The following is a 24,910-nucleotide window of genomic DNA, read 5'->3' as shown; positions in this document are numbered from 1 at the left end:
AACTCCCACGTCAGTGAGACCTGGCTTTGTCTTTCTGTGGAATTTTGTCAATTTTAATCGTAAAGATTTGGCCTAACAATTCCTAATTCGTTTCATATATGTGCAATCATCCCTAGAACACAGTTACACAATATTAGATTTGCAGCATTAATAGTCTTTGCGCAATTCATGTTTTTGTATAACTTTTGTCCCATATGGAGTACAGGGTTCAATCACGTCTTCAAAGAAAGAGCATACAATTAGATTTACAACTACCAACTTTCAGATTTATCCTCCTTCTTGTGGCAAAGTTAAAAGTCTTTAAAGCTTAATTACAAATATGCATTTACCCACCAAAAGTCCTTAGCAGTTTTTTTTACTTTTCTTTCAACTGGCAACAGCTGTCAAATTCCTTTGATCAGGGTGGGAGTCCTCTCCATTGAGAGTGAAGTTTCCTTCCCCTCCCCTGTAGGGATGAGTGTTCAAGCCTGCCATTGTCTTTGGCTGGGGCCCAGACGAAAGTCTGATGAGTTCTTTGTCATGAGTAAGCGAAAACCTCCGAGCAGCAATTAGTCCTTTCCTGCCAGCAGTGAGGTGTGACCCTTTCCCAGGCAGAGGCTGTCAGATCAGAATTAAATAGTTAATTAACTCAGGACTGGGTTTTAACTTTAAGTTACCTACATCTTTCATTACAACATATAAAAAGAACACAGTTTATATGTGGACTTTGACATTAGCAATCCTTTGACATTTTCACAAAACAAGCTTTTAAAAACAGGTGAGTTTGCACTTTCTTCCTGAAAAAGCACATTAAACTGAGTCCTTTAAATCAGATTTTCATCTGCAGCACACACATTGTATTCAGCACCAGTTCTTCCCTTGAGTGCTGGGATTTGTTTGCAGCCTGGATACATGTATCCAACCTTTGTTTGGAGTTTCTGTCTGCACAGCTGAAATGGTTACCTGTTGCAATTTCAGCTGCATTTTTCCAGTGGAACTGAAAACAAATGTTGTTGGGCTGGTTTTTCATGAGATACATTTCTTAGCTGCTGTCAGTCAATGAGGCCTGGCTCCTCTGAGCCACACTGGATGATCTGTAACCCTTTTACTCACAAGGATTCACTGGAAAATAAATGGGTTTAGTGCCAAAAACAGCACGTTGAAGGTTGCAAAGCTACATTTTAAAAGACATTTTCGGTTTTAGCACAATTCTGCTGCCTTGCTCCATGTTGAATGTAACAGAACCCACTGGCATGCTCCTGCAGTGATAATTATGTTTTCACCCCCCCCCTTGAATGTGTGTGACAGGGTGTGCAGCCTTTTGTGGTTGTGACCCAAACGCAGTTTTGCAGATTTGTGCGCGCACAGGGGTTAGCCCCTCCATTTTTGGCTGTTTCTTTCCCGATTTGCAAAGTGAGGCAGTGGGGCACATTGGGATGGGTCAAAATATCCCACAATATCTATGTTATGATATGATATGGCATTTATAATATGCCTATACACAAGTGTTTCAAGTACGATACATGCAAACACGATCAGGCTAATATTCTCACAATGCATCTTCATATGATTTCACAGTGCATGTATATTTCTTGCTGATGCTTTCAAACATAGTAATTAAGCATGGATTGTGTTAGAGCCCACCACATGTGACATCTTTTAGATAATCTCTTTCATGGTATAGAGACCCTAGCCACAAACTCATGAACCCCAAAAGGAGCAAGAGAAAGCTGGTACCTGAATGAGGATGACATGTGAGACAAGACAAATGTGGGCACCATATATCATCCTGCCCACGCAGTGCACACCTGGTGAGACAAAACAGACTGCAGAAAGCTGCAGAGCCACGCCCCGTGAGGAAAGGAAAACCAAGATGACCCTGAATGCTGCAGGCACCTTTAAAGACTCACCAACCATTGTTAGTGAAAGGAGGGAGTGATGAATCAAGAACCAACACCAAGCCTAGAATTTCAGTGCTGGACTGCCCCAGGGCAGGACAAAGACTAATATGTTTGGGATATTTCTTCTCTGTGAAAGATAGTGAGCTAAAGACTCTGGGTAAGTCTCTCGTAACCAGGACTAATGTCTTGCAGAGGGACTGCCAGGACCCCCCTTGTTAATTTGCATATTTAAGTAACTTTGGGTCTCACCCTAAGTTACTAGGGGAATCCAGACGTGGACTCCTTGCTTACTATTCTTAGAGAGCACAGATCCACCCTACTGATGAGGTCCAACCAGACCGAAACACGTGTCTGGGGTTGCTGTTGGTGCTCTTGTTCAGAGGAGAACTGCCTAGCATTTCGGTGCTGGACTGCCCCAGGGCAGGACAAAGACTGATATGTTGGGGATATTTCTTCTCTCTGAAAGATAGTGAGCTAAAGACTCTGGGTAAGTCTCTTGTAACCAGGACTAATGTCTGGCAGAGGGACTCCCAGGACCCCCCTTGTTAATATGCATATTTAAGTAACTTTGGGTCTCACCCTAAGTTACTAGGGGAATCCAGACGTGGACCCCTTGCTCACTATTCTTAGAGAGGCACAGATCCACTCTACTGATGAGGTCCAACCAGACCGAAACACGTGTCTGGGGTTTCTGTTGGTACTCTTGTTCAGAGGAGAATTGCCTAGCATTTCGGTGCTGGACTGCCCCAGGGCAGGACCTAGACTGATATGTTTGGGATATTTCTTCTCTGTGAAAGATAGTGAGCTAAAGACTCTGGGTAAGTCTCTTGTAACCAGGACTAATGTCTGGCGAGGGACTCCCAGGACCCCCTTGTTAATTTGTGATTATGCCAGGCCATCATGATGATGGCTAGGCACATTGTAGTGGGTTGCAGAAGCAGTACAGTAACTTTCAATTGGGGGTGTCAAGTCATTCCCGCCTATGTACTACCCTGGTTGCAAATGTAAGTGCAAAGTGGCCTTGGGCATGTGGGGGACGGGAACTGACTTTGACATTTGACACGCTACATGCAAGCAACTTTACCAATTCCCATTAAGCTACTAAAGTTGTGGGTGAATATAAACTTCAGTTTTCACTTAAATTAAATTAAGGTACATTAAATTACCTTGGGGCTGTGTTGACCACTGTTGACCCTTTTAGACCACAACAAATATGTTTTGCTATGGGGTACTTGTCTTTTCACACTTTTCATAATCAATAACTACTGTAAACACTAGCCAAGTGTTCCATATTTAATGGAATATGGGAAAATAAGTAAGTGCACTTTAAGTTAGGAAGAGTGGGTTTTTAATTGTACGTATTGCTGTACTATCATTCATATTCACATATTCAACTTGTGTAGGTATACAGTGGCAATACACAATATTTGCTAATAGCAATAGCATTATTATAATAACTATAAGAACGAAAGGAGCTGCTTGGTGGAGAGGCGCGAACCCAGAGCCACTGGGGGCATTTACTTCCCAGATGTGTGTTCTAGCATTATAACATCTGGGCTATGAACACTCATGCTACTAGGCAGTGCTGGGCGCACATTAACCTACGTTAACACCTGGATACCTTCGTCCCCCTCTTGATATGTCTTGAACCGTACCTCATTGAGCTGTTGAAACCTCTCGGCCAAACCTTATGGCTGTGCTCAGAGCTAGGGTGTTACTCTGGATGATGAGCAGAAGAGCAGTATCTGGACACTTGACATCTGGCTGAAATGTGTACTGTTTTTAAAAACATATTTTGTTTTAAAAACAGACTGTCAGAGATGCAAACAACAAAGGGAAAAAAGCATTGGCGATCTAGGAGTTTGAATTTAGCTGTTCTGCGAGGATTCTAAAGCTGTGTCTTAATCTGCGCCTCAACATGTATATTCTTACTACACTGTACACTAAGACATGCATAACAAATATTAGAATTATGTTTAAGATAAAAAAGGAACTATTTAGCAACAAAGTGCCCACTCTCGTAAAATCCAGTTGAGAATAGCTCTATGTGGTGTACCCTGCAAAATGTCTCCCATAAAATGTCTCAGTAGGGTAGTCCCACCTTTGAGGGCAACATTTCGAAATGTAAGCACAATTTCACCTTAATGGCTTTCCAGTAGAATCAGCCCTCTTTTAGCATACAGTTACATTAACCAAAGGCAGCTATCACCCAACAAAGTTCCATATTGCTTGAAATTGGACATATATGGGGGTCATTATGAGTTTGGTGGCACCCCACAGTAAATCCAGTGGGATACCACCAAACGGAATTACCGTTTCCATCCCTCGGTCTGCCAGAGTTACCGGAACATTTTGGGTGCCAGTAAGGGTAGGTTAATCCCAATTCCATGGATTGCCAGTATTACTGGTGCCGGTAATCCTAGCTGTTTTTTTGCTGGTGGGGTGCCTGATTTACCTCCAGCTCTGAGCTGGAGGCAAATGAGGCTCCAAACCAGAAAACATGGAGCATGCCGGGTTAATTCCAGACTGGCATAGTTATGATGACAGATTGGCAACTATGATACATAGCTTCACATATTCATCAGGGCATACATTTGTTAACTGTAACATTGTTAAGAATTTCAATCAAGCAATACACCCTGGTCTCAGCCTAGTATGTAGTGTACAAATGAAATACTTATTTATTGTGTCTATAGGTTCAATATTCTGAGTGATATACCACTCATATCACACCCCTTCTCAAAATATCCAAAGGTCACAATGGACCAGGAATCAGGCTGATTGGTAAAGTTAATATTTATTTATTTAAAATTCAAAGCATACACAAGTTTAAATATATATGGGGCAGCACTCACCCATGTGGTGACAATACAAATAAGAAAGTAAGGCAGTTGAATTCACTTACAGCAACACAGAATATCAAACACAGGAAAATAACAATCTTGGCTTGTTGAAAAGATAGTGCTTAATTTAGGATTTCCCCCTGCAAATTTCTCACTGACAAAGAAGAAATTCTACACATATGTAAGTAAGCAGCAGGTATTCAGGAATATAGAACAGTGTATAGGGTTTGAATGTAATCTTCCCTCCCCAAACAAGAGAGAAAAACGTTTGGAAATGTACACTTTTAAAATGACATTTGGAAATGGCTTAGAAAAACAATGAAAAGTGTGCAAACATCCTTAAGTTGATATAAATTCCTATGGGAGCAACACTGAACAGAACCTAACAAACATAATCTATAATATGAGCAAGAGTACACACTTTGAATCAGAATGGAGGTTTGGAAATACTTTGAATGGGAAAACACATATGTATAAATTTTTGCAAAAATGAGAATTCCCGCCTAAATTTCACTATGCGATTTTTAAGAGAAATTGGTCAAATACACAGTTCCTGTATGCGGTTATTGGTTAGGGTGTAGCTAAGGGTCTTAGGTTTAACCCAGATTTGAAATTAAGTCTCTAGTTATAAAATTGAGGAAGTTATATAGGTTTGAATGAGAGGTGTTTTTGAAAATAAAGGCGCGAAAATTAAAACAGAAATCAATGTTTACAATGACAATTATGCTCTAAACTAGGGTATTCAGGCTGGTTACCAGTTTGAAACAAAGGAGTGGTCCACAGAAACCAACCCCAGCACCTCTGTGTCTGCCTTAGAGACTCAGTCGGATTACCCGTGGGATGATTTTAAGGGTTTGGGATTTCACAAGATAAAAGGATTTTAAAGAAATTATCACTAGCACAAGGAATCAAAGCAAGGTTTCAAGACTGGTGTGACAATATTACAAGTTCTTAAGTTAAAGAGAGGATGGGTTATAGATTGGGATAGGGCTATGCAAATATACTATGGGTTACTAGGCTTCCTATTGATACTGTCCACTGTAATTTAAGATTGGACCATCTAGGGTTCTGGTCATCATGGATCAGGTCTACAGACAGCAGGGTACTTCTGGTGGGATTAGTCAGCTAGGCGGTTCTGGTCAAATGGACTGGTACCTCAAACTGGACTGGATTGGATTGGCCCTTCTGGTTGCTGGACACTGTAGATCAGCAGGATGTTGACTTACAGCAGGCAACCCTTAATGGTAGCAAGCCAAACTGGATCAGAATTAATTCCCTTAAGTTCAGGATTTGGGCCTAGCTGAAAAAGAGTTCAGCAAATGATGAGGCTTTGGTTTTGCAAAGTATTCTGGATCAGGACAAGATGAAGAAGTCAGGAACAGAGCATCACGCGGAAATCAGGATGGAGTCAGGAATCTGTGTGTGTGTATGTAGGGGCAGGCTTACTACACACACCCACAAGGCTGTGGTTGGTCAAAGGCACTTGTTCTTTTTTCTGGTTGGAAGACAGAAAGGGCTGTCATATTTTATGATGTGACTTGGGAAACTCCCACATTTATTTGGACCAAAATTTAACTTTTCCACAAATACACATTTCCATATTTATGCCCTCTAATAAAATCAGACGCATACATTACATATTTTGTGGGTTACATTTACATCCAACTCCCACGTCAGTGAGACCTGGCTTCGTCTTTCTGTGGAATTTTATCAATTTTAATCGTAAAGATTTGGCCTAACAATTTCTAATTCGGTGCATATATGTGCAATCATCCCTAGAACAAAGTTACACAATATTAGATTTGCAGCATTAATAGTCTTTGCGCAATTCATGTTTTTGTATAACTTTTGTCCCATATGCAGTACAGGGTTCAATCACGTCTTCAAAGAAAGAGCATACAATTAGATTTACAACTACCAACTTTCAGATTTATCCTCCTTCTTGTGGCAAAGTTAAAAGTCTTTAAAGCTTAATTACAAATATGCATTTACCCACCAAAAGTCCTTAGCAGTTTTTTTTTAACTTTTCTTTCAACTGGCAACAGCTGTCAAATTCCTTTGATCAGGGTGGGAGACCTCTCCATTGAGAGTGAAGTTTCCTTCCCCTCCCCTGTAGGGATGAGTGTTCAAGCCTGCCATTGTCTTTGGCTGGGGCCCAGACGAAAGACTGTTGAGTTCTTTGTCATGAGTAAGCGAAAACCTACCAGCAGCAATTAGCCATTTCCTGCCAGCAGTGAGGTGTCACCCTTTCCCAGGCAGAGGCTGTCAGATCGGAATTAAATAGTTAATTAACTCAGGACTGGGTTTTAACTTTAAGTTACCTACATCTTTCATTACAACATATAAAATGAGCACAGTTTATAGGTGGACTTTGACATTAGCTATCCTTTGACATTTCTTACAGAATTAGACCTTTCACAAAACAAGCTTTTAAAAACAGGTGAGTTTGCACTTTCTTCCTGAAAAAGCACATTAAACTGAGTCCTTTAAATCAGATTTTCATCTGCAGCACACACATTGTATTCAGCACCAGTTCTTCCCTTGAGTGCTGGGATTTGTTTGCAGCCTGGAATCATGTATCCAACCTTTGTTTGGAGTTTCTGTCTGCACAGCTGAAATGGTTACCTGTTGCAATTTCAGCTACATTTTTCCAGTGGAACTGAAAACAAATGTTGTTGGGCTGGTTTTTCATGAGATACATTTCTTAGCTGCTGTCAGTCAATGAGGCCTGGCTCCTCTGAGCCACACTGGATGATCTGTAACCCTTTTACTCACAAGGATTCACTGGAAAATAAATGGATTTAGTGCCAAAAACAGCACCTTGAAGGTTGCAAAGCTACAATTCAAAAGACATTTTTGGTTTTAGCACAATTCTGCTGCCTTGCTCCATGTTAAATGTAACAGAACCCACCGGCATGCTCCTGCAGTGAGAATTATGTTTTCACCCCCCCCCTTGACTGGGTGTGACAGGGTGTGCAGCCTTTTGTGGTTGTGACCCAAACACAGTTTTGCAGATTTATGCGCGCACAGGGGTTAGCCACTCCATTTTTGGCTGTTTCTTTCCCAATTTGTAAAGTGAGGCAGTGGGGCACATTGGGATGGGTCAAAATATCCCACAATATGTATGATATGATATGATATGGCATTTATAATGTGCCTATACACAAGTGTTTCAAGTACGATACATGCAAACACGATCAGGCTCATATTCTCACAATGCATATTCATATGATTTCACAGTGCATGTACATTTCTTGCTGATGCTTTCAAACATAGTAATTAAGCATGGATTGTGTTAGAGCCCACCACATGTGACATCTTTTAGATAATCTCTTTCATGGTATAGAGACCCTAGCCGCAAACTCATGAATCCCAAAAGGAGCAAGAGAAAGCTGGTACCTGAATGAGAATGACATGTGAGACGAGACAAACGTGGGAACCATATATCATCCTGCCCACGCAGTACACACCTGGTGAGACAAAACAGACTGCAGTAAGCTGCAGAGCCACGCACCGTGAGGAAAGGAAAACCAAGATGACCCTGAACACTGCAGGCACCTTTAAAGACTCACCAACCATTGTTAGTGAAAGGAGGGAGTAAGGAATCAAGAACCAACACCAAGCCTAGAATTTCGGTGCTGGACTGCCCCAGGGCAGGACAAAGACTGATATGTTTGGGTATTTCTTCTCTGTGAAAGATAGTGAGCTAAAGACTCTGGGTAAGTCTCTCATAACCAGGACTAATGTCTTGCAGAGGGACTGCCAGGACCCCCTTTGTTAATTTGCATATTTAAGTAACTTTGGGTCTCACCCTAAGTTACTAGGGGAATCCAGACGTGGACCCCTTGCTTACTATTCTTAGAGAGACACAGATCCACCCTACTGATGAGGTCCAACCAGACTGAAACACGTGTCTGGGGTTGCTGTTGGTACTCTTGTTCAGATTAGAACTGCCTAGCATTTCGGTGCTGGACTGCCCCAGGGCAGGACAAAGACTGATATGTTGGGGATATTTCTTCTCTGTGAAAGATAGTGAGCTAAAGACTCTGGGTAAGTCTCTCGTAACCAGGACTAATGTCTGGCGAGGGACTCCCAGGACCCCCCTTGTTAATTTGTCATTATGTCAGGCCATCATGATGATGGCTAGGTGCATTGTAGTGGGTTGCAGAAGCTGTACAGTAACTTTCAATTGGGGGTTTCAAGTCATTCCCGCCTATGTACTACCCTGGTTGCAAATGTAAGTGCAAAGTGGCCTTGGGCATGTGGGGGACGGGAGCTGACTTTGACATTTGACACTCTACATGCAAGCAACTTTACCAATTCCCATTAAGCTACTAAAGTTGTGGGTGAATATAAACTTCAGTTTTCACTTAAATTAAATTAAGGTACATTAAATTACCTTGGCGCTGTGTTGACCACTGTTGACCCTTTTAGACCACAACAAATATGTTTTGCTATGGGGTACTTGTCTTTTCACACTTTTCATAATCAATGACTACTGTAAACACTAGCCAAGTGTTCCATATTTACTGGAATATGAGAAAATAAGTAAGTGCACTTTAAGTTAGGAAGAGTGGGTTTTTAATTGTACGTATTGCTGTACTATCATTCATATTCACATATTCAACTGGTGTAGGTATACAGTGGCAATACACAATATTTGCTAATAGCAATAGCATTATTATAATAACTATAAGAAAGAAAGGAGCTGCTTGGTGGAGAGGTGCAAACCCAGAGCCCCTGGGGGCATTTACTTCCCAGATGTGTGTTCTAGCATTATAACATCTGGGCTATGAACACTCATGCTACTAGGCAGTGCTGGGCGCACATTAACCTACGTTAACACCTGGATACCTTCGTCCCCCTCTTGATATGTCTTGAACCGTACCTCATTGAGCTGTTGAAACCTCTCGGCCAAACCTTATGGCTGTGCTCAGAGCTAGGGTGTTACTCTGGAGGATGAGCAGAAGAGCAGTATCTGGACACTTGACATCTGGCTGAAATGTGTACTGTTTTTAAAAACATATTTTGTTTTAAAAACAGACTGTCAGAGATGCAAACAACAAAGGGAAAAAAGCATTGGCGATCTAGGAGTTTAAATTTAGCTGTTCTGCGAGGATTCTAAAGCTGTGTCTTAATCTGCGCCTCAACATGTATATGCCTACTACTCTGTACACTAAGACATGCATAACAAATATTAGAATTATGTTTAAGATAAAAAAGGAACTATTTAGCAACAAAGTGCCCGCTCTCGTAAAATCCAGTTGAGAATAGCTCTATGTGGTGTACCCTGCAAAATGTCTCCCAAAAAATGTCTCAGTAGGGTAGTCCCACCTTTGAGGGCAACAGTTCGAAATGTAAGCACAAAGTCACCTTAATGGCTTTCCAGTAGAATCAGCCATCTTTTAGCATACAGTTACATTAACCAAAGGCAGCTATCACCCAACAATTTTCCATATTGCTTGAAATTGGACATATATGGGGGTCATTATGAGTTTGGTGGCACCCCACAGTAAATCCAGTGGGATACCACCAAACGGAATTACCGTTTCCAGCCCTCGGTCTGCCAGAGTTACTGGAACATTTTGGGTGCCAGTACGGGTAGGTTAATCTCAATTCCATGGATTGCCAGTATTACTGGTGCCGGTAATACTAGCTGTTTTTTTGCTGGTGGGGTGCCTGATTTACCTCCAGCTCTGAGCTGGAGGCAAATGAGGCTCCAAACCAGAAAACATGGAGCATGCCGGGTTAATTCCAGACTGGCATACTTATATAGACAGATTGGCAACTATGATACATAGCTTCACATATTCATCAGGGCATACATTTTGTTAACTGTAACATTGTTAAGAATTTCAATCAAGCAATACACCCTGGTCTCAGCCTAGTATGTAGTGTACAAATGAAATACTTATTTATTGTGTCTATAGGTTCAATATTCTGAGTGATATACCACCCATATCACACCCCTTCTCAAAATATCCCCAGGTCACAATGGACCAGGAATCAGGCTGATTGGTAAAGGTAATATTTATTTATTTAAAATTCAAAGCATACACAAGTTTAAATATATATGGGGCAGCACTCACCCATGTGGTGACAATACAAATAAGAAAGTAAGGCAGTTGAATTCACTTACAGCAACACAGAATATCAAACACAGGAAAATAACAGTCTTGGCTTGTTGAAAAGATAGTGCTTAAGTTAGGATTTCCCCCTGCAAATTTCTCACTCACAAAGAAGCAATTCTACACATATGTAAGTAAGCAGCAGGTATTTAGGAATATAGAACAGTGTATAGGGTTTGAATGTAATCTTCCCTCCCCAAACAAGAGAGAAAAACGTTTGGAAATGTACACTTTTAAAATGACATTTGGAAATGGCTTAGGAAAACAATGAAAAGTGTGCAAACATCCTTAAGTTGATATAAATTCCTATGGGAGCAACACTGAACAGAACCTAACAAACATAAGCTATAATATGAGCAACAGTACACACTTTGAATCAGAATGGAGGTTTGGAAATACTTTGAATGGGAAAACACATGTGTATACATTGTTGCAAAAATGAGAATTCCCGCCTAAATTTCACTATGCGATTTTTAAGAGAAATTGGTCAAATACAGAGTTCCTGTATGCGGTTATTGGTTAGGGTGTAGCTAAGGGTCTTAGGTTTAACCCAGATTTGAAATTAAGTCTCTAGTTATAAAATTGAGGAAGTTATATAGGTTTGAATGAGAGGTGTTTTTGAAAATAAAGGCGCGAAAATTAAAACAGAAATCAATGTTTAAAATGACAATTATGCTCTAAACTAGGGTATTCAGGCTGGTTACCAGTTTGAAACAAAGGAGTGGTCCACAGAAACCAACCCCAGCACCTCTGCGTCTGCCTTAGAGGACTCAGTCGGATTACCCATGGGATGATTTTAAGGGTTTGGGATTTCACAAGATAAAAGGATTTTAAAGAAATTATCACTAGCACAAGGAATCAAAGCAAGGTTTCAAGACTGGTGTGACAATATTACAAGTTCTTAAGTTAAAGAGAGGATGGGTTATAGATTGGGATAGGGCAATGCAAATATACTATGGGTTACTAGGCTTACTATTGATACTTACAGTCCACTGTAATTTAAGATTGGACCATCTAGAGTTCTGGTCATCATGGATCAGGTCTACAGACAGCAGGGTACTTCTGGTGGGATTAGTCAGCTAGGCGGTTCTGGTCAATTGGACTGGTACCTCAAACTGGACTGGATTGGATTGGCCCTTCTGGTTGCTGGACACTGTAGATCAGTGGGATGTTGACTTACAGTAGGCCACCCTTAATGGTAGCAAGTCAAACTGGATCAGAATTAATTCCCTTAAGTTCAGGATTTGGGCCTAGCTGAAAAAGAGTTCAGCAAATGCTGAGGCTTTGGTTTTGCAAAGTATTCTGGATCAGGACAAGATGAAGAAGTCAGGAACAGAGCATCACGCGGAAATCAGGATGGAGTCAGGAATCTGTGTGTGTTTATGTAGGGGCAGGCTTACTACACACACCCACAAGGCTGTGGTTGGTCAAAGGCAATTGTTTTTTTTCTGGTTGGAAGACAGAAAGGGCTGTCATATTTTATGATGTGACTTGGGAAACTCCCACATTTATTTGGACCAAAATTTAACTTTTCCACAAATAGACATTTCCATATTTATGCCCTCTAATAAAATCAGACGCATACATTACATATTTTGTGGGTTACATTTACATCCAACTCCCACGTCAGTGAGACCTGGCTTTGTCTTTCTGTGGAATTTTGTCAATTTTAATCGTAAAGATTTGGCCTAACAATTCCTAATTCAGTGCATATATGTGCAATCATCCCTAGAACACAGTTACACAATATTAGATTTGCAGCATTAAAAGTCTTTGCGCAATTCATGTTTTTGTATAACTTTTGTCCCATATGCAGTACAGGGTTCAATCACGTCTTCAAAGAAAGAGCATACAATTAGATTTACAACTACCAACCTTCAGATTTATCCTCCTTCTTGTGGCAAAGTTAAAAGTCTTTAAAGCTTAATTACAAATATGCATTTACCCACCAAAAGTCCTTAGCAGTTTTTTTTAACTTTTCTTTCAACTGGCAACAGCTGTCAAATTCCTTTGATCAGGGTGGGAGTCCACTCTCAATGGAGAGAAGTTTCCTTCCCCTCCCCTGTAGGGATGAGTGTTCAAGCCTGCCATTGTCTTTGGATGGGGCCCAGACGAAAGACTGTTGAGTTCTTTGTCATGAGTAAGCGAAAACCTCCCAGCAGCAATTAGTCATTTCCTGCCAGCAGTGAGGTGTCACCCTTTCCCAGGCAGAGGCTGTCAGATCGGAATTAAATCGTTAATTACCTCAGGACTGGGTTTTAACTTTAAGTTACCTACATCTTTCATTACAACATATAAAATGAGCACAGTTTATAGGTGGACTTTGACATTAGCAATCCTTTGACATTTCTTACAGAATTAGACCTTTCACAAAACAAGCTTTTAAAAACGGGTGAGTTTGCACTTTCTTCCTGAAAAAGCACATTAAACTGAGTCCTTTAAATCAGATTTTCATCTGCAGCACACACATTGTATTCAGCACCAGTTCTTCCCTTGAGTGCTGGAATTTGTTTGCAGCCTGGATACATGTATCCAACCTTTGTTTGGAGTTTCTGTCTGCACAGCTGAAATGGTTACCTGTTGCAATTTCAGCTACATTTTTCCAGTGGAACTGAAAACAAATGTTGTTGGGCTGTTTTTTCATGAGATACATTTCTTAGCTGCTGTCAGTCAACGAGGCCTGGCTCCTCTGAGCCACACTGGATGATCTGTAACCCTTTTACTCACAAGGATTCACTGGAAAATAAATGGATTTAGTGCCAAAAACAGCACGTTGAAGGTTGCAAAGCTACATTTCAAAAGACATTTTCGGTTTTAGCACAATTCTGCTGCCTTGCTCCATGTTGAATGTAACAGAACCCACTGGCATGCTCCTGCAGTGAGAATTATGTTTTCGCCCCTCCGCTTGACTGTGTGTGACAGGGTGTGCAGCCTTTTGTGGTTGTGACCCAAACGCAGTTTTGCAGATTTATGCGCGCACAGGGGTTAGCCCCTCCATCTTTGGCTGTTTCTTTCCCGATCTGTAAAGTGAGGCAGTGGGGCACATTGGGATGGGTCAAAATATCCCACAATATGTATGATATGATATGATATGGCATTTATAATGTGCCTATACAGAAGTGTTTCAAGTACGATACATGCAAACACGATCAGGCTAATATTCTCACAATGCATATTGATATGATTTCACAGTGCATGTACATTTCTTGCTGATGCTTTCAAACATAGTAATTAAGCATGGATTGTGTTAGAGCCCATCACGTGACATCTTTTAGATAATCTCTTTCATGGTATAGAGACCCTAGCCGCAAACTCATGAACCCCAAAAGGAGCAAGAGAAAGCTGGTACCTGAATGAGGATGACATGTGAGACGAGACAAATGAGGGAACCATATATCATCCTGCCCACACAGTACACACCTGGTGAGACAAAACAGACTGCAGAAAGCTGCAGAGCCACGCACCGTGAGGAAAGGAAAACCAAGATGACCCTGAACGCTGCAGGCACCTTTAAAAACTCACCAACCATTGTTAGTGAAAGGAGGGAGTGATGAATCAAGAACCAACACCAAGCCAAGAATTTCGGTGCTGGACTGCCCCAGGGCAGGACAAAGACTGATATGTTTGGGATATTTCTTCTCTGTGAAAGATAGTGAGCTAAAGACTCTGGGTAAGTCTCTCATAACCAGGACTAATGTCTTGCAGAGGGACTGCCAGGACCCCCGTTGTTAATTTGCATATTTAAGTAACTTTAGGTCTCACCCTAAGTTACTAGGGGAATCCAGACGTGAACCCCTTGCTTACTATTCTTAGAGAGGCACAGATCCACTCTACTGATGAGGTCCAACCAGACCGAAACACGTGTCTGGGGTTTCTGTTGGTACTCTTGTTCAGAGGAGAATTGCCTAGCATTTCGGTGCTGGACTGCCCCAGGGCAGGACAAAGACTGATATGTTTGGGATATTTCTTCTCTGTGAAAGATAGTGAGATAAAGACTCTGGGTAAGTCTCTCATAACCAGGACTAATGTCTGGCGAGGGACTCCCAGGACCCCCTTGTTAATTTGTGATTATGCCAGGCCATCATGATGATGGCTAGGTGCATTGTAGTGGGTTGCAGAAGCTGTACAGTAACTTTCAATTGGGGGTGTCAAGTCATTCCCGCCTATGTACTACCCTGGTTGCAAATGTAAGTGCAAAGTGGCCTTGGGCATGTGGGGGACGGGAGCTGACTTTGACATTTGACACGCTACATGCAAGCAACTTTACCAATTCCCATTAAGCTACTAAAGTTGTGGGTGAATATAAACTTCAGTTTTCACTTAAATTAAATTAAGGTACATTAAATTACCTTGGCGCTGTGTTGACCACTGTTGACCCTTTTAGACCACAACAAATATGTTTTGCTATGGGGTACTTGTCTTTTCACACTTTTCATAATCAATGACTACTGTAAACACTAGCCAAGTGTTCCATATTTACTGGAATATGAGAAAATAAGTAAGTGCACTTTAAGTTAGGAAGAGTGGGTTTTTAATTGTACGTATTGCTGTACTATCATTCATATTCACATATTCAACTGGTGTAGGTATACAGTGGCAATACACAATATTTGCTAATAGCAATAGCATTATTATAATAACTATAAGAAAGAAAGGAGCTGCTTGGTGGAGAGGTGCAAACCCAGAGCCCCTGGGGGCATTTACTTCCCAGATGTGTGTTCTAGCATTATAACATCTGGGCTATGAACACTCATGCTACTAGGCAGTGCTGGGCGCACATTAACCTACGTTAACACCTGGATACCTTCGTCCCCCTCTTGATATGTCTTGAACCGTACCTCATTGAGCTGTTGAAACCTCTCGGCCAAACCTTATGGCTGTGCTCAGAGCTAGGGTGTTACTCTGGAGGATGAGCAGAAGAGCAGTATCTGGACACTTGACATCTGGCTGAAATGTGTACTGTTTTAAAAACATATTTTGTTTTAAAAACAGACTGTCAGAGATGCAAACAACAAAGGGAAAAAAGCATTGGCGATCTAGGAGTTTGAATTTAGCTGTTCTGCGAGGATTCTAAAGCTGTGTCTTAATCTGCGCCTCAACATGTATATGCCTACTACTCTGTACACTAAGACATGCATAACAAATATTAGAATTATGTTTAAGATAAAAAAGGAACTATTTAGCAACAAAGTGCCCGCTCTCGTAAAATCCAGTTGAGAATAGCTCTATGTGGTGTACCCTGCAAAATGTCTCCCAAAAAATGTCTCAGTAGGGTAGTCCCACCTTTGAGGGCAACAGTTCGAAATGTAAGCACAATGTCACCTTAATGGCTTTCCAGTAGAATCAGCCATCTTTTAGCATACAGTTACATTAACCAAAGGCAGCTATCACCCAACAATTTTCCATATTGCTTGAAATTGGACATATATGGGGGTCATTATGAGTTTGGTGGCACCCCACAGTAAATCCAGTGGGATACCACCAAACGGAATTACCGTTTCCAGCCCTCGGTCTGCCAGAGTTACCGGAACATTTTGGGTGCCAGTACGGGTAGGTTAATCTCAATTCCATGGATTGCCAGTATTACTGGTGCCGGTAATACTAGCTGTTTTTTTGCTGGTGGGGTGCCTGATTTACCTCCAGCTCTGAGCTGGAGGCAAATGAGGCTCCAAACCAGAAAACATGGAGCATGCCGGGTTAATTCCAGACTGGCATACTTATAATGACAGATTGGCAACTATGATACATAGCTTCACATATTCATCAGGGCATACATTTTGTTAACTGTAACATTGTTAAGAATTTCAATCAAGCAATACACCCTGGTCTCAGCCTAGTATGTAGTGTACAAATGAAATACTTATTTATTGTGTCTATAGGTTCAATATTCTGAGTGATATACCACCCATATCACACCCCTTCTCAAAATATCCCCAGGTCACAATGGACCAGGAATCAGGCTGATTGGTAAAGGTAATATTTATTTATTTAAAATTCAAAGCATACACAAGTTTAAATATATATGGGGCAGCACTCACCCATGTGGTGACAATACAAATAAGAAAGTAAGGCAGTTGAATTCACTTACAGCAACACAGAATATCAAACACAGGAAAATAACAGTCTTGGCTTTTTGAAAAGATAGTGCTTAAGTTAGGATTTCCCCCTGCAAATTTCTCACTCACAAAGAAGCAATTCTACACATATGTAAGTAAGCAGCAGGTATTCAGGAATAAAGAACAGTGTATAGGGTTTGAATGTAATCTTCCCTCCCCAAACAAGAGAGAAAAACGTTTGGAAATGTACACTTTTAAAATGACATTTGGAAATGGCTTAGGAAAACAATGAAAAGTGTGCAAACATCCTTAAGTTGATATAAATTCCTATGGGAGCAACACTGAACAGAACCTAACAAACATAAGCTATAATATGAGCAACAGTACACACTTTGAATCAGAATGGAGGTTTGGAAATACTTTGAATGGGAAAACACATGTGTATACATTGTTGCAAAAATGAGAATTCCCGCCTAAATTTCACTATGCGATTTTTAAGAGAAATTGGTCAAATACAGAGTTCCTGTATGCGGTTATTGGTTAGGGTGTAGCTAAGGGTCTTAGGTTTAACCCAGATTTGAAATTAAGTCTCTAGTTATAAAATTGAGGAAGTTATATAGGTTTGAATGAGAGGTGTTTTTGAAAATAAAGGCGCAAAAATTAAAACAGAAATCAATGTTTAAAATGACAATTATGCTCTAAACTAGGGTATTCAGGCTCGTTACCAGTTTGAAACAAAGGAGTGGTCCACAGAAACCAACCCCAGCACCTCTGCGTCTGCCTTAGAGGACTCAGTCGGATTACCCATGGGATGATTTTAAGGGTTTGGGATTTCACAAGATAAAAGGATTTTAAAGAAATTATCACTAGCACAAGGAATCAAAGCAAGGTTTCAAGACTGGTGTGACAATATTACAAGTTCTTAAGTTAAAGAGAGGATGGGTTATAGATTGGGATAGGGCAATGCAAATATACTATGGGTTACTAGGCTTACTATTGATACTTACAGTCCACTGTAATTTAAGATTGGACCATCTAGAGTTCTGGTCATCATGGATCAGGTCTACAGACAGCAGGGTACTTCTGGTGGGATTAGTCAGCTAGGCGGTTCTGGTCAATTGGACTGGTACCTCAAACTGGACTGGATTGGATTGGCCCTTCTGGTTGCTGGACACTGTAGATCAGCGGGATGTTGACTTACAGCAGGCAACCCTTAATGGTAGCAAGCCAAACTGGATCAGAATTAATTCCCTTAAGTTCAGGATTTGGGCCTAGCTGAAAAAGAGTTCAGCAAATGCTGAGGCTTTGGTTTTGCAAAGTATTCTGGATCAGGACAAGATGAAGAAGTCAGGAACAGAGCATCACGCGGAAATCAGGATGGAGTCAGGAATCTGTGTGTGTTTATGTAGGGGCAGGCTTACTACACACACCCACAAGGCTGTGGTTGGTCAAAGGCACGTGTTTTTTTTTTCTGGTTGGAAGACAGAAAGGGCTGTCATATTTTATGATGTGACTTGGGAAACTCCCACATTTATTTGGACCAAAATGTAACTTTTCCACAAATACACATTTCCATATTTATGCCCTCTAATAAAATCAGACGCATACATTACATATTTTGTGGGTTACATTTACATCCAACTCCCACGTCAGTGAGACCTGGCTTTGTCTTTCTGTGGAATTTTGTCAATTTTAATCGTAAAGATTTGGCCTAACAATTCCTAATTCAGTGCATATATGTGCAATCATCCCTAGAACACAGTTACACAATATTAGATTTGCAGCATTAAAAGTCTTTGCGCAATTCATGTTTTTGTATAACTTTTGTCCCATATGCAGTACAGGGTTCAATCACGTCTTCAAAGAAAGAGCATACAATTAGATTTACAACTACCAACCTTCAGATTTATCCTCCTTCTTGTGGCAAAACTAAAAGTCTTTAAAGCTTAATTACAAATATGCATTTACCCACCAAAAGTCCTTAGCAGTTTTTTTTAACTTTTCTTTCAACTGGCAACAGCTGTCAAATTCCTTTGATCAGGGTGGGAGTCCACTCTCAATGGAGAGAAGTTTCCTTCCCCTCCCCTGTAGGGATGAGTGTTCAAGCCTGCCATTGTCTTTGGCTGGGGCCCAGACGAAAGACTGTTGAGTTCTTTGTCATGAGTAAGCGAAAACCTCCCAGCAGCAATTAGTCATTTCCTGCCAGCAGTGAGGTGTCACCCTTTCCCAGGCAGAGGCTGTCAGATCGGAATTAAATCGTTAATTACCTCAGGACTGGGTTTTAACTTTAAGTTACCTACATCTTTCATTACAACATATAAAATGAGCACAGTTTATAGGTGGACTTTGACATTAGCAATCCTTTGACATTTCTTACAGAATTAGACCTTTCACAAAACAAGCTTTTAAAAACAGGTGAGTTTGCACTTTCTTCCTGAAAAAGCACATTAAACTGAGTCCTTTCAATCAGATTTTCATCTGCAGCACACACATTGTATTCAGCACCAGTTCTTCCCTTGAGTGCTGGAATTTGTTTGGAGCCTGGATACATGTATCCAACCTTTGTTTGGAGTTTCTGTCTGCACAGCTGAAAAGGTTACCTGTTGCAATTTCAGCTACATTTTTCCAGTGGAACTGAAAACAAATGTTGTTGGGCTGGTTTTTCATGAGATACATTTCTTAGCTGCTGTCGGTCAATGAGGCCTGGCTCCTCTGAGCCACACTGGATGATCTGTAACCCTTTTACTCACAAGGATTCACTGGAAAATAAATGGATTTAGTGCCAAAAACAGCACGTTGAAGGTTGCAAAGCTACATTTCAAAAGACATTTTCGGTTTTAGCACAATTCTGCTGCCTTGCTCCATGTTGAATGTAACAGAACCCACTGGCATGCTCCTGCAGTGAGAATTATGTTTTCGCCCCTCCCCTTGACTGTGTGTGACAGGGTGTGCAGCCTTTTGTGGTTGTGACCCAAACGCAGTTTTGCAGATGTATGCGCGCACAGGGGTTAGCCCCTCCATTTTTGGCTGTTTCTTTCCCGATTTGTAAAGTGAGGCAGTGGGGCACATTGGGATGGGTCAAAATATCCCACAATATGTATGATATGATATGATATGGCATTTATAATGTGCCTATACACAAGTGTTTCAAGTACGATACATGCAAACACGATCAGGCTAATATTCTCACAATGCATATTGATATGATTTCACAGTGCATGTACATTTCTTGCTGATGCTTTCAAACATAGTAATTAAGCATGGATTGTGTTAGAGCCCACCACATGTGACATCATTTAGATAATCTCTTTCATGGTATAGAGACAGTAGCCGCAAACTCATGAACTCCAAAAGGAGCAAGAGAAAGCTGGTAACTGAATACGAATGACATGTGAGACGAGACAAATGTGGGAACCATATATCATCCTGCCCACACAGTACACACCTGGTGAGACGAAACAGACTGCAGAAAGCTGCAGAGCCACGCACCGTGAGGAAAGGAAAACCAAGATGACCCTGAACGCAGCAGGCACCTTTAAAGACTCACCAACCATTGTTAGTGAAAGGAGGGAGTGATGAATCAAGAACCAACACCAAGCCAAGAATTTCGGTGCTGGACTGCCTCAGGGCAGGACAAAGACTGATATGTTTGGGATATTTCTTCTCTGTGAAAGATAGTGAGCTAAAGACTCTGGGTAAGTCTCTCATAACCAGGACTAATGTCTTGCAGAGGGACTGCCAGGACCCCCCTTGTTAATTTGCATATTTAAGTAACTTTGGGTCTCATCCTAAGTTACTAGGGGAATCCAGACGTGGACCCCTTGCTTACTATTCTTAGAGAGGCACAGATCCACCCAACTGATGAGGTCCAACCAGAACGAAACATGTGTCTGGGGTTGCTGTTGGTACTCTTGTTCAGAGGAGAACTGCCTAGCATTTCGGTGCTGGACTGCCCCAGGGCAGGACAAAGACTGATATGTTGGGGATATTTCTTCTCTGTGAAATATAGTGAGCTAAAGACTCTGGGTAAGTCTCTTGTAACCAGGACTAATGTCTGGCAGAGGGACTCCCAGGACCCCCCTTGTTAATTTGCATATTTAAGTAACTTTGGGTCTCACCCTAAGTTACTAGGGGAATCCAGACGTGGACCCCTTGCTCACTATTCTTAGAGAGGCACAGATCCACTCTACTGATGAGGTCCAACCAGACCGAAACATGTGTCTGGGGTTTCTGTTGGTACTCTTGTTCAGAGGAGAATTGCCTAGCATTTCGGTGCTGGACTGCCCCAGGGCAGGACAAAGACTGATATGTTTGGGATATTTCTTCTCTGTGAAAGATAGTGAGCTAAAGACTCTGGGTAAGTCTCTCATAACCAGGACTAATGTCTGGCGAGGGACTCCCAGGACCCCCTTGTTAATTTGTGATTATGCCAGGCTATCATGATGATGGCTAGGTGCATTGTAGTGGGTTGCAGAAGCTGTACAGTAACTTTCAATTGGGGGTGTCAAGTCATTCCCGCCTATGTACTACCCTGGTTGCAAATGTAAGTGCAAAGTTATTAAAGTGGCCTTGGGCATGTGGGGGACGGGAGCTGACTTTGACATTTGACACGCTACATGCAAGCAACTTTACCAATTCCCATTAAGCTACTAAAGTTGTGGGTGAATATAAACTTCAGTTTTCACTTAAATTAAATTAAGGTACATTAAATTACCTTGGCGCTGTGTTGACCACTGTTGACCCTTTTAGACCACAACAAATATGTTTTGCTATGGGGTACTTGTCTTTTCACACTTTTCATAATCAATGACTACTGTAAACACTAGCCAAGTGTTCCATATTTACTGGAATATGGGAAAATAAGTAAGTGCACTTTAAGTTAGGAAGAGTGGGTTTTTAATTATACGTATTGCTGTACTATCATTCATATTCACATATTCAACTGGTGTACGTATACAGTGGCAATACACAATATTTGTTAATAGCAATAGCATTATTATAATAACTATAAGAACAAAAGGAGCTGCTTGGTGGAGAGGTGCGAACCCAGAGCCCCTGGGGGCATTTACTTCCCAGATGTGTGTTCTAGCATTATAACATCTGGGCTATGAACACTCATGCTACTAGGCAGTGTTGGGCGCACATTAACCTACGTTAACACCTGGATACCTTCGTCCCCCTCTTGATATGTCTTGAACCGTACCTCATTGAGCTGTTGAAACCTCTCGGCCAAACCTTATGGCTGTGCTCAGAGCTACGGTGTTACTCTAGTGCAGGGGCGTTGCTAGGGGGGGGTAAGGGGGCTATAGCCCCTGATCTTTTGGCTGTAGCCCCAGATAGAATCTCAGGAGCTACAGCCAAAAGACTAGCTAGCCCCCAGTCCCAACAGTTCCGACATCAGCTTAGCCCCGGGTCTTTTCCAGACCTAGCAATTCCCCTGCTCTGGAGGATGAGCAGAAGAGCAGTATCTGGACACTTGACATCTGGCTGAAATGTGTACTGTTTTTAAAAACATATTTTGTTTTAAAAACAGACTGTCAGAGATGCAAACAACAAAGGGAAAAAAGCATTGGCAATCTAGGAGTTTGAATTTAGCTGTTCTGCGAGGATTCTAAAGCTTAGTCTTAATCTACGCCTCAACATGTATATGCCTACTACACTGTACACTAAGACATGCATAACAAATATTAGAATTATGTTTAAGATAAAAAAGGAACTATTTAGCAACAAAGTGCCCGCTCTCGTAAAATCCAGTTGAGAATAGCTCTATGTGGTGTACCCTGCAAAATGTCTCCCATAAAATGTCTCAGTAGGGTAGTCCCACCTTTGAGGGCAACAGTTCGAAATGTAAGCACAATGTCACCTTAATGGCTTTCCAGTAGAATCAGCCATCTTTTAGCATACAGTTACATTAACCAAAGGCAGCTATCACCCAACAATTTTCCATATTGCTTGAAATTGGACATATATGGGGGTCATTATGAGTTTGGTGGCACCCCACAGTAAATCCAGTGGGATACCACCAAACGGAATTACCGTTTCCAGCCCTCGGTCTGCCAGAGTTACCGGAACATTTTGGGTGCCAGTAAGGGTAGGTTAATCCCAATTCCATGGATTGCCAGTATTACTGGTGCCGGTAATACTAGCTGTTTTTTTGCTGGTGGGGTGCCTGATTTAGCTCCAGCTCTGAGCTGGAGGCAAATGAGGCTCCAAACCAGAAAACATGGAGCATGCCGGGTTAATTCCAGACTGGCATACTTATAATGACAGATTATGATACATAGCTTCACATATTCATCAGGGCATACATATTGTTAACTGTAACATTGTTAAGATTTTCAATCAAGCAATACACCCTGGTCTCAGCCTAGTATGTAGTGTACAAATGAAATACTTATTTATTGTGTCTATAGGTTCAATATTCTGTGTGATATACCACTCATATCACACCCCTTCTCAAAATATCCCCAGGTCACAATGGACTAGGAATCAGGCTGATTGGTAAAGGTAATATTTTTTTATTTAAAATTCAAAGCATACACAAGTTTAAATATATATGGGGCAGCACTCACCCATGTGGTGACAATACAAATAAGAAAGTAAGGCAGTTGAATTCACTTACAGCAACACAGAATATCAAACACAGGAAAATAACAGTCTAGGCTTGTTGAAAAGATAGTGCTTAAGTTAGGATTTCCCCCTGCAAATTTCTCACTCACAAAGAAGCAATTCTACACATATGTAAGTAAGCAGCAGGTATTCAGGAATATAGAACAGTGTATAGGGTTTGAATGTAAACTTCCCTCCCCAAACAAGAGAGAAAAACGTTTGGAAATGTACACTTTTAAAATGACATTTGGAAATGGCTTAGGAAAACAATGAAAAGTGTGCAAACATCCTTTAGTTGATATAAATTCCTATGGGAGCAACACTGAACAGAACCTAACAAACATAAGCTATAATATGAGCAACAGTGCACACTTTGAATCAGAATGGGGGTTTGGAAATACTTTGAATGGGAAAACACATGTGTATAAATTTTTGCAAAAATGAGAATTCCGCCTAAATATTATATGCGATTTTAAGGAGAAATTGGTCAAATACACAGTTCCTGTATGCGGTTATTGGTTAGGGTGTAGCTAAGGGTCTTAGGTTTAACCCAGATTTTAAATTAAGTCTCTAGTTATAAAATTGAGGAAGTTATATAGGTTTGAATGAGAGGTGTTTTTGAAAATAAAGGCGCGAAAATTAAAACAGAAATCAATGTTTACGATGACAATTATGCTCTAAACTAGGGTATTCAGGCTGGTTACCAGTTTGAAACAAAGGAGTGGTCCACAGAAACCAACCCCAGCACCTCTGTGTCTGCCTTAGAGACTCAGTCGGATTACACGTGGGATGATTTTAAGGGTTTGGGATTTCACAAGATAAAAGGATTTTAAAGAAATTATCACTAGCACAAGGAATCAAAGCAAGGTTTCAAGACTGGTGTGACAATATTACAAGTTCTTAAGTTAAAGAGAGGATGGGTTATAGATTGGGATAGGGCTATGCAAATATACTATGGGTTACTAGGCTTCCTATTGATACTGTCCACTGTAATTTAAGATTGGACCATCTAGGGTTCTGGTCATCATGGATCAGGTCTACAGACAGCAGGGTACTTCTGGTGGGATTAGTCAGCTAGGCGGTTCTGGTCAATTGGACTGGTACCTCAAACTGGACTGGATTGGATTGGCCCTTCTGGTTGCTGGACACTGTAGATCAGCAGGATGTTGACTTACAGCAGGCAACCCTTAATGGTAGCAAGCCAAACTGGATCAGAATTAATTCCCTTAAGTTCAGGATTTGAGCCTAGCTGAAAAAGAGTTCAGCAAATGCTGAGGCTTTGGTTTTGCAAAGTATTATGGATCAGGACAAGATGAAGAAGTCAGGAACAGAGCATCACGCGGAAATCAGGATGGAGTCAGGAATCTGTGTGTGTGTATGTAGGGGCAGGCTTA

This window comes from Ambystoma mexicanum, chromosome 7p (assembly GCF_040938575.1).
Source record: "Ambystoma mexicanum isolate Mex_15411 chromosome 7p, UKY_AmexF1_1, whole genome shotgun sequence".
NCBI lineage: Eukaryota > Metazoa > Chordata > Amphibia > Caudata > Ambystomatidae > Ambystoma > Ambystoma mexicanum.
The sequence above is the reverse complement of the archived record's forward strand: the minus strand, read 5'-3'. Positions refer to the sequence as shown.